This window comes from Labrus mixtus, chromosome 16 (genome assembly GCF_963584025.1).
Source record: "Labrus mixtus chromosome 16, fLabMix1.1, whole genome shotgun sequence".
In the NCBI taxonomy this organism is placed as follows: domain Eukaryota; kingdom Metazoa; phylum Chordata; class Actinopteri; order Labriformes; family Labridae; genus Labrus; species Labrus mixtus.
The window spans coordinates 9,153,805-9,167,142 of record NC_083627.1 but is presented as its reverse complement, the minus strand read 5'-3'; the positions used below and the strand labels follow the sequence as shown (position 1 = coordinate 9,167,142).

The 13,338-nt window shown below is 40.0% G+C and overlaps 1 protein-coding gene across 2 annotated transcripts in view; it reads right to left on the bottom strand.

Moving 5' to 3' along the window:
- thrb (thyroid hormone receptor beta) overlaps positions 1-12,172 on the bottom strand; it is a 125,360-nt gene extending 113,188 nt beyond the window's left edge. The window contains exon 1 of one of the 2 annotated variants that reach the window (XM_061058848.1): positions 11,762-12,172. The gene's annotated coding sequence lies outside the window, so the exon portion shown is untranslated. The remainder of the gene's footprint in view (positions 1-11,761) is intronic. The other variant, XM_061058851.1, reaches the window with a different exon arrangement.
- Positions 12,173-13,338: the final 1,166 nt, after the last annotated feature.

Below are 13,338 nucleotides of genomic sequence, written 5' to 3'. Positions count from 1 at the left end.
AAAGGTTAACAGATACAGATGTTCCAAGCAACTCATTTCCCTGCAATTGCAAAACTTTTAAAGCACTTAAAATGTATTTAAGACAGCTAAAAACTGTCCAGAACCATATTATGTGTGGCCTATTTAATTCAAAACATCTAATCACTTTACTCATTAATGAAACTGATAGCTATTCAATGCAGCTGAAATGTTTGGCACTTTGCTACAAGCATTACTCTGCAGGTAAAATATGTCAAGTTTTATGCTGAGTGTGGCTAACGTTAGCAGTGCTAGCTGCTAGCTCTCTGTCCTCGACGCAGCTTTACGTCCACATGCCTGTACTGAAGGTGGTCATATAGCAGTTTAACCTGACGATGCTTTGATTGCAACTTTGTCTCCATTTTCCAGATCTAAATAGTGCCAAACTGCTCCACGCTACGAGTGGTATCGGGACAGCAGAACTGGAACTACAGCCCCATCTAGTGGCAGGCCGCTGCGCAACAGCTTAGACACAACATTTACCATTTACCAATATATCATCAATCAGTTTAACAGACTAGTAATTAGAGATGCACTGATCCACTTCTGTTCAGTTACAATCTGATTCTGATACACATGTACCGATACTGATGTTTTTATTATCATAACTAATAATGTTATTGTTGTTGTTATTATGTGTAAGGCTTCACAAAGCTGTAGTCAACCTAGCGTTGCGTTGCATTGTGCTGGCTTCACATACAAACAGGAAACAACAACAACTGTCAGGTTTTCAAATTAAATCTTTTAAGCTGAAGTTTAAGAATTGGACTTTTGATCATATAGAAGGAGCTTTTCCTTCTTGTCTGAACGTCGTCATGGAGACAGTTTGTGGGTACTTCTTACAGTTCAGTCTTCAACATCTTCAAAGCCGTCAGTCCGATATCCGGACTGTGAATTACTTCAATATTGGACCTGATATCAATATAAGATCAGATCAGTCCCATCTCTACAAGGAATTCTGATGCCGACAGTAAATCATTGAGTCGACAAATTGCGCACATCCATATTACCAAAAAATGTGGTTGAGGAAACTAAAGCCTTGCAGCAGAGCTTCTTCAATTTCTAAAACAAGTTTACAGTATCTGGATAATACTTGGTGTCCACAGAGTAACTTTATGTGAGGCCTTGGTTCATTTCAAACCCTCTCTTACCTTAAAAAAATAAAAACATCCAAGACCAAAGAACCAACGTGTCTGCACACTTTTGTCACACGGCCACACCTAATGTTTTTTAAAAGGCCTGCTTAGGCTATTTATACATTTCTAATTACAATCGTTTACTTTCTCACTGAGCAAGACATTTAGATAATTCAAACTAGAGAGCGGGACTGAGGAGCAGCTATTTCTAAATCTGTCATTTATTCTGTGAGTAAAGTCCTTCATTAAGATCTTTTCCAAACTAAAAATGTTGTTTCAATTGAATGATCTAAACTTAGACTGTGTGGGTGGAAATATAAGGGGAAAAACAGCCACCCACTAAGTCTAGTGTTGCTTCTTATTGGTGGACGGAAATGTTTGACACGTTAAACTTCAAACTGAGCCCAACCCACTTCCAACGCAGTGAGAAAAATCAACAAAAAAAAGCAAATGTCTGGTGGGAAATGACTTTTTTTTGACTGAGTTTAGCAAACTTTGTCAGTTTTTAATGAGGGGGTGATAAATCTCTGCTAAGGATCCTTAATACTCAGGAATTAGAAATAAAGTCTAAAATTAGAGTCATTTTCCCAGGAGTAAATTACAGAGAGAGAGACAGAGAATGAGATGTTCACCAATAAATGTTCAGAAATCCACTTTAAAATAATTAGAAGCGACCCGTTGGAGCATGCATGAGAATCATCTTATTTGAAAGTTTCTTCAGCATCAAAGTTCCCTGGTGATAGTTGTACCATGGGTATGCTGCAAAAACTGTGCTGATCTCACATTTAAAAAAACGGCTTATCCCTTAGGGCAGTTGTTCCCAAAGTGGGGGTCGCAATCCAACAACAGAGTGGTCGCAAGATGACTTCCAACATTTGTTTATAAGAATGTAAGTTAATGTAAATTAATCAAAAATGGACTAAACCTGTAATAAATTTTTTGATAAGAAATTACATTAACTCGGGTTAACCCTAACCCAAAGCCAGAGAAATCCTTAACTTTATAGTTGTAACGGGACGTGTCTTTTCGTGGTGGCCGCCATCACATAGCCGCTATGACAGACACGACATGTTTATTGTTACCAAGGAAACACCAGATGTTTCGTCAAAGACCGCAGCATAAGGAAGCGTGAACTGCTACACAAAGCTGCCGTACTGTTTCTGTTACTGTGCTGCTGTGACAAAAACGCCATGTAAATTATAATTGGATACATCGTCTGTAAACATATTGTCTTCCTCAGGTCAGTTTCACCCGTTCGTCTTGACTACGGTCAACCTCTGAGTTCGTTTTCATCGGGGGTAGCAGAGAGGCCTCCCATGATTCCCCGCGAGCCACGATATCATCTTTTGTTATTGTTTTGATTGAGAGCCCCCTTGTTGGTGGAATTTACATACTGTGCCTTTAAATCTTCTAATTTTTCCATAATTCAATACAAAAAAAGCTGTTCAATTTCAAATAAAACCATATTATGTGAAATACAAAATTAGACTAATGTGTAAAAACACTAAAAATGTAAGTTTGTACACGACACTAACAATGTAGGTGTCTGCTGCTCGTTAAGGATGAACACAGCTGCGTGTCTGTTATGTTTTGTATGTCCACTGCTAAAGTCTACATGGAAATAAGTACAGTATTCTGCTTCTAGACCTTCTTATAATAAATTACTATCAAATAATTTAAAGTTATTTTTATCTTTTGTATTCTTTTGTGTTGTTCTTTTGTGAAACTAATGTTTGGATAGGCCTCGTAGTGGGGGGCTGTGTGCTACATATATGCCTTAACATCCTGGAGGGACAGTGGGGGTCCCCAGTCTCCTGCAACCTTATTTTGGGGGTCGCAAGCTGAAGAGTTTAGGAACCCTTAGAGGGCACCTAGAAGAATAATCAGAGCCAGTCAGAAGCAAACACAAGCACTCAGCTGACACACTTCAAGTAGACGCATTAGCCCACATCGATCATGTTCTCCAGCTGCAGGCTGAAGTCATCAACTGGAGCGGCTCCAAATTTTTTTTTTACCTTGTAGACCATAAAATATGTTTAAAATAGAGCCCAAGTTTGGAAGAGAAACAAAAAAAGAATTCCGCTTGAAGACTTTTTGTTTTCGAGGATGTTGAGATGCGAAATCTCTGGAGTTCCCCGGTAAGTTTGCCTAAATGTTGGAGTCGTGCCTCACTGTTTACCTGTTGGCCTACCTGTGTGCCAGTCTGTTTGTCTGAGAGCTGTTCAGTTGCCAAGTGTAATCCTGCCTCAGTGACCGAGTGAACTGCCTTCAAACTCAACCTGCCGTGTCCCCGCGTGAGCCTCTTGGATCTGGTTACCTGCACCCTGTCACTGAAACCCTCACGGCCAACGCGGATTGCTCTCACTGACGATGTCTCAACACCTGCAGGATGCATGAAATGTTGATTATTGCAATTCAAAGCTTTCATTTGAGGGACTGCCGGGCTGGATTTCCTCTCTCCTTACGAAACCCACTGCTGAGGAGAAACATCCACTTGTGTGACCATTACTGAATATTGAAATTACAGATTATTATAACCCTAATAGCTGTTATTAGACGTTTCATTTCTTTTGGGGGACGTTTGTGTATGATTGCAATTATGCAATCAGCCATTTCATACTGCTGTAAAAGTCCACTTTCAAGTCATTATGAAATACTTGCACATGTAACAGAGAAGTGGTTGTGGCCATTGATATGAATCTACTATTGGATGTATACATGCAGCCATTGATGTGAGGTAAACAGAGGACAAAAACATTTTTCTGTCCATGAAACCAAAGGCAGAAAAGGTGATCAAAGCTATCACAGGAGTCATAAAATCACGGATAACTATACACTTCTTCTGTTAATCTTTTACTAGCGCAGTGGTCTTGTTGATTGGTCACATATTTTTATTATTCTTATCTCTTCACACAATATTTTGCAGCCTGTTCAACATCTATCTGTAAATATACAAACGCAATTAAAAGAACTGTGTCGCAAGGTGGCTATCAAGCTGCAACCTCAAGGTGTTGAAAAATGAAGCCGATGTGGAAGTGCAAAATCCTGCAGCTGGTCGAGTGTCCGCTTGGGGCTGGCTTCAGGAGCCCGAGAAGTCACATACACACCACAGCCTGAAAAGCCGTTTTTTTTTGTTCAGCATCAATAAACATGTTTACAGCCTGGTACAACAAAAACCTAATTAGGTCTGATTAGTTGGGGGTTTGGAAAACGGCTCTGTTTTGATTTTAAAAACGATACGTGTTATCCATAATTAGGCACGCAGCCGACATGATTGACAGGTGGGCACGATGTAAATATTAAAACCCGCCTCAGCTCCAGCTCTCAGCCTGTCGTTAGTTAGCCTGAGACAGGATTTCCTGCCTCCGGAGTCCCCTGCTGTAACAGATGGCTGACGTCACTCATGCTTCCTCCTACACTCTATGGTGGCTATAGAGCCCCACACAGCATAGACTGTGTCTCTTCCAGAGAGTAGGCTACAGCACCAGTACAGAACTGTTACACCTTGTGACATGATGTACCACTATGAGCCCTGCGTCACCTCCTGTGGCAGTACCAATCATTTAGACTTTATTAGTATAGAACTTTTCATACAGTGATGTAGCACAACATGCTTTACACAGTAGTGGTCGTTATAATAGACACTGAAGATCCCATATTAAACTGATTTCCATTTTTCATGCTGTCAGTCTGCAATACCTAAAGAGAAAGACATGAAAACAGAGGAGAAAAAAGCAGGAGAGGTTAAAAGACAGAAAGTGCGGGCTACATCCATCTTCAACAACACTGAAGATGGAAAGTGAATTACACTTTGCAGAACACAGTGTGGGACGCAGGGATGTTAATGATGGTGAATGGAAAAGAAATGCCAACAGACTCTGATGGCAATGAGGCAGAAAACCGTAATATGACACGATATGATACGATAGAGGATATGATACATGAGTCATGTTAGTAAAAAACAGCACCTCTTAACTGTGAATCCAACAGACTGTTATTAAAGGGAAGAAACATGACCACTAGGGGTGTGATGAGATCTCGAGATTAAAATGTGATGATGCTTCTCATCGAGGTGAAAAGCGTCTCCCGATTGTCAGGACGTAGACGCAGAGCAGCAGACATCCTGGCAGAGTCTGGCGTTGAACTGGAGAATACCATAGAAGATGCCCCCGCCACTTTTAAATCGTTTGGGTGGCAGCAAGCAGATAAAATAGATCCTTTCTTCACTCTTTATTAAAAATCAATGCATAATTAGACCTTAATACCAAGACAGGATCATAGAGTGCTAAATGAATCCTGAATAACGCCGACAGACTTAATCTTTATTGTTTCAAGGGACGTCATGGCACAAGACTTATTGTAACTATTTTCTATTTTGTGTCGTGTAACTGTTTGTATGTGATGCAGAGGAGAGATTGTAAAGACACATTATGATTGATTTTAGAGCAACAGACACACTCTGGTATACTGAGTTGAGCTACCATACATCCATGCCTTGTGGTATTTAAACACTTGACTAACCCCCTTAATAAACCATAAAGCCAACAACACACTCCATTCCTTTGTTTGAAAGTATGGTTTACAGTTGTCCATGACAATGCTGCTGTCAAATCAGAGCTTTCAGGATTGATGTATTGATCCAAACTGATCCATGACTAAGCTCATTCACACCAGAAGACATTCCCTTTGGCATGCGTCAAGATTATCCAACAAGAACAAAAGGTAATCTGTGTCAAACTCTGAGCACGTCTGCACAAACACAAACTTGCCAATGCTGTGTGCATTGGCAAGTTTGTGAGCTCCCGGGGTGACAGCCCCGGGAGCTGAATAAAGCACCAGGTGGAGCAGTTACGCTTGACTGATACCTGCTTCACAATCGCAGAGGGATTTTTAGACTTGACAGGTAGGGCACCTTTAATCCCACGGCTTAATTATGTTCCAGAAAGTTGCAAACGTAGGCAAAAAGGGAAAATAGTACCGCATCGGCGTAACATGAAAAGAAGATCAAGTGACGATCCCCCCCACTCCCCCCGGGGCGATGTACAACGAGTCTTATTTCAGTTTAATGTCTGTACATTTTCCAGCAGCGCGGCGATACATCCGCAGCACAACTACACATTTATAATTTAGAACAAATGGGACTCGCTTGATTTCATGTCGGTATAACAGAAGCCAAACATTATGCATTATGGATCTTCCACTTAAAAATAGTCCCTCGTGATTGTGCTTAGGCATGGGTAAAGTGTATATCAAACAGACCTCGCCTCGCTTAGAGGGTTAGAGAGACGAATATCCTGATTTGATGCAGGAGGCAGGTGAGAGCACTAGTTTGAATTTAAGAGAATATTACATTTTTATTGGCCAAGGAGTCATTAACATACTCCTAAATTACTGTTTTTAGTAGAACTGATTATAATAACAGTGGTTGCATATTTCATACTCGGATGTCTCTGACATTACTACATTGTTGGGTCTATTTTGCAGTTTTCTCTTGACAGCAGGAGCGGATCCAGACTTTTCAGACTGGGGTGGCCCAACTGTGGCTATGACTTATGCAGGGGTGGCCTGAAGTTTTTCTTTTGTTTTTGTTTTCTTATTCAGTAATTTAACTGGGACACAGCTAATGAACATTTCTTCACATTTAAAATCCAAAGTATTTGCCATGCATACAAGATTATAGCTCTGGCTCCTCTCTAAATACACAACACGAGTCTCTGCCTCATATCCCACTGCTTCTCTTTACCTGTATGGGTCTCCTTTTGTGTCACTATTCTTCAATACTTTATTTATAATGCTGCCCATATAACACTACTCGCGTTTTGAAACGTTTCACTCAACATCCTGCAAACACAGCAGCTGCTCGGCGTGCTGACGCCGATTGTTGTTGTTACCATTGTGTAGCATATCGCAGGAAGAGTCACATCTCTCTCAGTGTGTTAACAGGAGGGACGTGACAAGTGGATGTCCTCTTTCCTCGCTCTCTGATCACCTGCATGTGTCAGATGCTACTTAAACGCATACGCTCGGAGGACAGCAAGGAGAGATGGTTCTCTAGTTTATTAATCATGGATGGCAGTCTTATACGGATACATAAAGGGAAAATGTAGGAATGTATTGCAAATGTACTTGGGTGGCTTTACTTAGGTAATCAGACTACAGTATAATTAAGGGGGCCCTGGCCACCCACTAGATCTGGCCCTGCCTCAGGGTGACATTTCTGCAGAAGCGTACACATATTAACACATGGCTTTGAAAACATAACTCATTAAAGATTCATGTATTTAAATAATTCATGCAGTGTCACTTTTTGACCTCAAATGTAAAAAAAAAAAAAAAAATTGCCAGGCGACCTACTGCTACTGTCGCCCGTCAAACCATGCCATGGGCCCGATGAATTAATGCGATGATCCTTGGGATGCTCGGGCATTGAAACCTATTTCTGCCACTAAAATCTATAAAAGTTACCTTTTACATTGAATATGTCTCATTCACTCTCCCTGTTAAAATGCAGTGCTCAAATCTCAAGTGAATGGAAGTGAATCATGGGCAAATAAGGGCCGGACCGATATTGACACGGGGAGAGAGAAAGAATCCCACACCGATATATCGGCCGAGATCTTTCTTAGATCTATCTTCGATCTGTAGAGATAAATATACACATTCATTGCATTGAACCCTCAAATGCAAGGCCCCGTACACTCTGCTGTGGATGCACTCTTAGCTGCTGGTTCTTCGAGGTCACCACACTCAGATAAGCAGTTTATTATTAAGTTTTGTCCTTAAAGTATCAATCAATCAAAAAGTGCTAAGCTCTCGTATGCAGTAATTATAAACTTGGGTCCTATTTCTACATATTTCGGGGTCTTAATCACTTTAAAAGTAGAAAAAACTTCCAGTCGATGCTTCAGCACCACGGTCATGAGACAGGCTGTAAAGGTCCTGGATCAGTGTTTGTCCACTAAAACTGCTGGGTTTTATCTCCCACAGTTTTACATTGTTATCCATCGTGATCCGACAGCATTACAATGAGACAAAAAGCATAGATAGACTTTTTGTTAGAAAGGAAGATGTTTTTTTTTAAAGCAGAAACAGACGTGAAATAGATCTCTTTAAAGCCACAAGACTCCAGTCACAAAAACATATATATCTTAACTAGGGCTATCAGAAGATTCATTTTTAATTGCAATTAATCGCTAAATATAATAGTTAATCGTGATTAATCACATTTGTAATTGCATGTTTGAAATTCCATTACTTCACATTTAAAAATAAAAATTGTTCGTCTTGCTGTTTGAATTCAATCCTGCTTTTATTTTTGAAAGATTAACAGTGAGGACATGTCTGGTAGATCGAAGGTAATGACATTAACTTTACCACAAAGAAAAGCACTCGTTCAAATCATACGCTAAATGAAAACAGCTCAAAGGAACGGTGACAAAGGTAAATGTGTGATGTCATAAGGTGGATATTACTTTGGACTCGAGACGTTCAAAGATGCAGCAGTGTCCTTCTTTAACATCACTGAGACTACAGGGAGACACTGAGGACGACTATCTACGGTGAGCCTGAAGGGACAAAATAGCCTGAGATTCCTCTGGATTAAACAGAATGTATGCATTCATTTAAGACCTTAATTGATCGTTATTAACTACTTAATGATAACAGCCCTAATTTTAACTTGCAAAATAAGGATTTTTTTGTTTTTGTTTACTAGCGCCTCCGTTGGTAAGTTTTATATGTTACAGAGTGTGACACAGATGTTGTGTTTGATCCAAACTAATGATTTAACAGAAAGAAAAAAAAAAACAATCAAGGCAGTGGTAGACCGTCAACCCTTGTGTTCTGCAATTTTAAGATACTGTTTTCTGGCAGAGGAGCTTGTTGGCTTAAAGAGAGTGAAGTAACGGCTGCTCCTAATCTCTCTCAGAGCCTTTCTTTGATCTGCACCGTCACAAAATATGCAAAGAATAAACACCATGAATGCATCTTTAATAAATGCAACAATAAAAAAAAGAAGACTGGCCGAGGAAACCTTTACTAGACACGCACACACATATCTGTGAGTTGAGGTCTAAAGCAGGTTAAACGGGTAAAAACATTAGTGGCGATTATGAGTTTGGAGGGCTTTTAATATTCACAATATTCAAAAGATGGGCCTGCATGCTCGTGCATGCTCAAAAATATGTGTTGCAGTCTTGCATGGAATATTCTGCTGAATAGAAATGTGCTTTAAATGTTAGTTAAAGTGACTGTGCATGCATTAAAGGATTACAAATTCTTGCAATGCTGTCCCAGAAACAAATCTTGCTTTTCATACAATAATTACTCTTAAATTGAGTCTCCATCTTTCAGAAATGAATTCATTAAATTGTACAAATTGGCCTGACTGAAGCCATATGCGTCATGTTAAATCCACTCCAAACATCTTGATCCAAAATTTCTAAATAAATACGCTCAAATGACATCGTCTTGCTCGCTGTATATGTTCAGATGTCAGTGCTTTCTCCAATGAGGAGTCGAGCATTATGAAACTGACACACTGACACATCTCAGGGGTGGGGCCTCCAGCAAGATGCAAAAGCAGCCGAACAAGTTCTAACAAACACATCAAAAGAGGTAATGGTATTGAACATTCCCCACTAATGCTCTCCAGCTATCACAATTGTTCTTTCCGTGCATGAGCACATCATTTTCACAACACTTCAAAAAAAAAAAAAAAAACCCTGCTGTACACATCTTGCAGTAATACTCATACACAGCATGAAGCGCTGTTGCAAAAAAAAAAATGAGCCTGCTCAGTGAGTTCTCACAAAACAGCAGCAAACAGGCAGAGGGAGCGACCTTAAATACCCTCAGCTGAGGACTGATGCTGCATTCAGTTGCTCCTTGGAAACTCCCATTTTTGCACGAAGAGAATTTGGATTGTCATGCAGATAAATGTTTCAGCATCAAAATTATTATTATTATTATTATGCATCAGCTTTTAATTATTTTTAAAAAAATGCATTCATGCAATTTTACAATTAAGAGAGATTAACAAATATTGTGCAGGAATCCAAATGTTTAACATCAGAATTTCTAATGCATTTCTACAAAAAATATTAATATAATTATTTTTTAAACATTACTGGTTAGATACTGGACTGACTGGTTATATTCCCACTACTGTCACTGACAATGGATGCTGATTTTTTTGATGAAATCATTAGTCTGCTGCTTTTCTTTTTCAGGAAGGAAATGTGATCTTAATAATACAATTAATATTTCTTATAACGATATAGCTGCTGTCACAGCAATCCGCCCCCTTAGCTCACATCTCCTCACCTGAAAGAAAACCTCCCACAGTCACCTTGCTGGATCATCCATGCAGAAGTGTTATCATTCACTCTTGTATTTCCTGGCAGCATTTGAAGGCATCATCCTATGCTCTTAAATGTTTCCTATCACAAGAAAACTTCAAACTATGGCAAGATTAAAAGGACAGTTTATAATTATTTGCAAACAGGCCGAGCCAAATTTACACTCGCAAACAAATCCCCCCCCCCCCCCCCCCCCCCCCCCCAACCAACCCACCCGGGGGGCTAGAGCCTCATGATTCGTCAAATGAAGCATTAACAAACAACTCTCAGACGGCTGTTTGTGATGACTGAAGTGAAATGTTCAGAAGTCCAACCTTTAAGGTCACTAATGTACTGTGAAAGGATTGCTCGTTTTGCATGCCAGATGTTGATCGAGCGCTTCAGTGAAGTTCAGTGTTGCCAAAGCGAAAGCAAAGGTTACACCGACACAGCGGGGTGTAAATGAATCTCTGACTTACAATTCAGGTCACGGGAGTAAATAATATCCCACCAGACGAGGATAATATGAAGCTGGTTGGACGCCCGAGGCTGTGAGGGAAAAGATGACTTGGGCCCACGAACCAACTCCCCTCAAGTCTTCAGTAGGCTAAATCGAACCAGAGTACGTGCTGCTCTCTTCCTCTGACATAACCTCCCTCCAAAAACCTCAACTTTAATGCACCCTAGCTTTTTGCTAAAATTAACAAGCAATAAGAACTACTTTCTTGCATGTTTCTGAATTATCAGCAACCGCTGTTTAATTCGGCATTGATAAAAAGCATCAAAAAATTAAAACAAATGTAACTTTTTTCACCAATTCTCGATCTGATCCTGCTGTCTTAGCCCGGCAAAAAAAACACCACCGTGGGCGTACGGAAGCGATGTCAACCCATAATAAAGTTAAAATATTGCAGTAATAAAGTACAGCTTGCTACATAAGTTGCAAGCCGAATTGCAATACAGGCTCCAACAATTCTGGAAACGTTTAATTCCAGTGCACTCAGGTGTGATCAGCCTGCCTACATGTGAGACAACACTGAATTGCAGAAAATCTCAATGTAGTTCGGCAAAGACAACTTAACTCCACATGACATAAATAACACACTTGGTGATCATGTTAAGAGCGTGAACATTAATATGCACATTTCGCTTATGAGGGGCTTAACACGGCCCGCTTGCTGCCATACTGTCAAGCACACAGTTTTTTTGGAGAGGCTGTCATTGGCTAGACTGTTGTCCCAAAAAAAAAAAAAAAAACATTTAACATACCGCATATGCAAGACGAAGCTCGTATCCAAATATTATTTGGAGTCCCAGTGCCCGTGCATTCCTCCTCAACTGGAACCAGTGTCGATCTCCGTCGGCTAAAGTGAATGGGACACAGCGCCAGGGTTTAACCTGAAATGACCCACGCTGGTGCAAATCAGGCGAGAGCTCTGCGTGTGTGTCTGCGTGTGCACTGTATCTGTGTGGAGAGAGTGAACGCGGCTACGGGAGTCTGGAGAAAAAAAAAAAAAAAAAACTTCAACATGGAGCCGAAAACAAAATCTCAAAAAGCGGCACACTAACCAAACTGACAATTGTAGCGCGCCGACTGATCGCTACGGGGAATCAGAGAGCTGATTCACGGACAGGAACCGACCAAAATAAGCCTCGCCCTTATTACATACTCCCAAGTTTTTTTTTTCTCTTTTTTTCGATGGCGGTTGGCTGTTTTTACAGTAGGCCTGGTACATGGAGACAGGGCAGGAAACCTATTGCTCCAACTTACTGTGTGGGTCTGTGTGTGTGTGTGTGTGTGTTCAGGGGACGCATGAGGACACTTTGCATGATTAGATAATCATTTTTAAAAACGTTATAAGCCTCATTTATGTTCCCATTATTGTAAAACATTGAATGATATTTCTATTACTTTAAATATCCGTACTATTTATTTGATTTAAAACAAATTTCGGGGGGTGTAAGTGTTTAAACATGAGCTCAACAAAACTATGTCATGCATTTCATAAAATGAATCATCTTGAATGTTGGGATAAGTTCCTTGTACTTCCTTTTTTTTTTTTTTTTTAAATCTTTATGTTTGACCTTTTTATTAACATGTTTATTGATGTTATTTATCATATACAAAATAACTTAAGAACCAGAAATACTTTATTAATCAAGGGGGAGGGGGGGATTTGATCGTGACAGTAGATCTTCTAGACAATATGGAAGTAGGAAATTATTCATAGGCCCACTGTCAGATACTGTACTGTCCTCTTAACCAGTGGTTCTCAACTGGTGGGTCAGGAGCCAAAAGTGGGTCGCGGAGCCGTTTTTTTAGAACGTGTGCACGGGGGAAATAATGTGTCAAAAAGTCTGTGAAGCGCTCTCAAACAAGTGTTTTATTTTGTTCTGTTTGGTTTGTTCTGTCACATGTTTTGTACCGTTTCAGGTCCAAACGGGACACATTTTCATTCAATAGATCTGATTGGTTTAAGAGTTGACGGGAACCACTCCTCTTAACCTCAGTTCACCCTCCAGATTATGCATCCAAAGGTTGTGTCTGACAGCCTGAAATGATTGCATTCATGCTTAAATCATAGTGTTTGCATTATTGGACTCATGCAGTTGGTTTCTGCGGCACCAGGGGATTAGAAGTGGGTTAGCCATTTATCTGTGGTATGTGGAAATATATGTTAATAATAAACCTAAAACCCAAGCACAGTTAATTATGTAGCCTACATCTTTATACAACAAGTAGAGCCCATGTCTGAGAGAACAAACAAGGACAATCAACATTAAAAAAGCATGACAATACTTTATCTGTAATCAAAAACAACTGTACAGGCTTAAGTCAGATATAT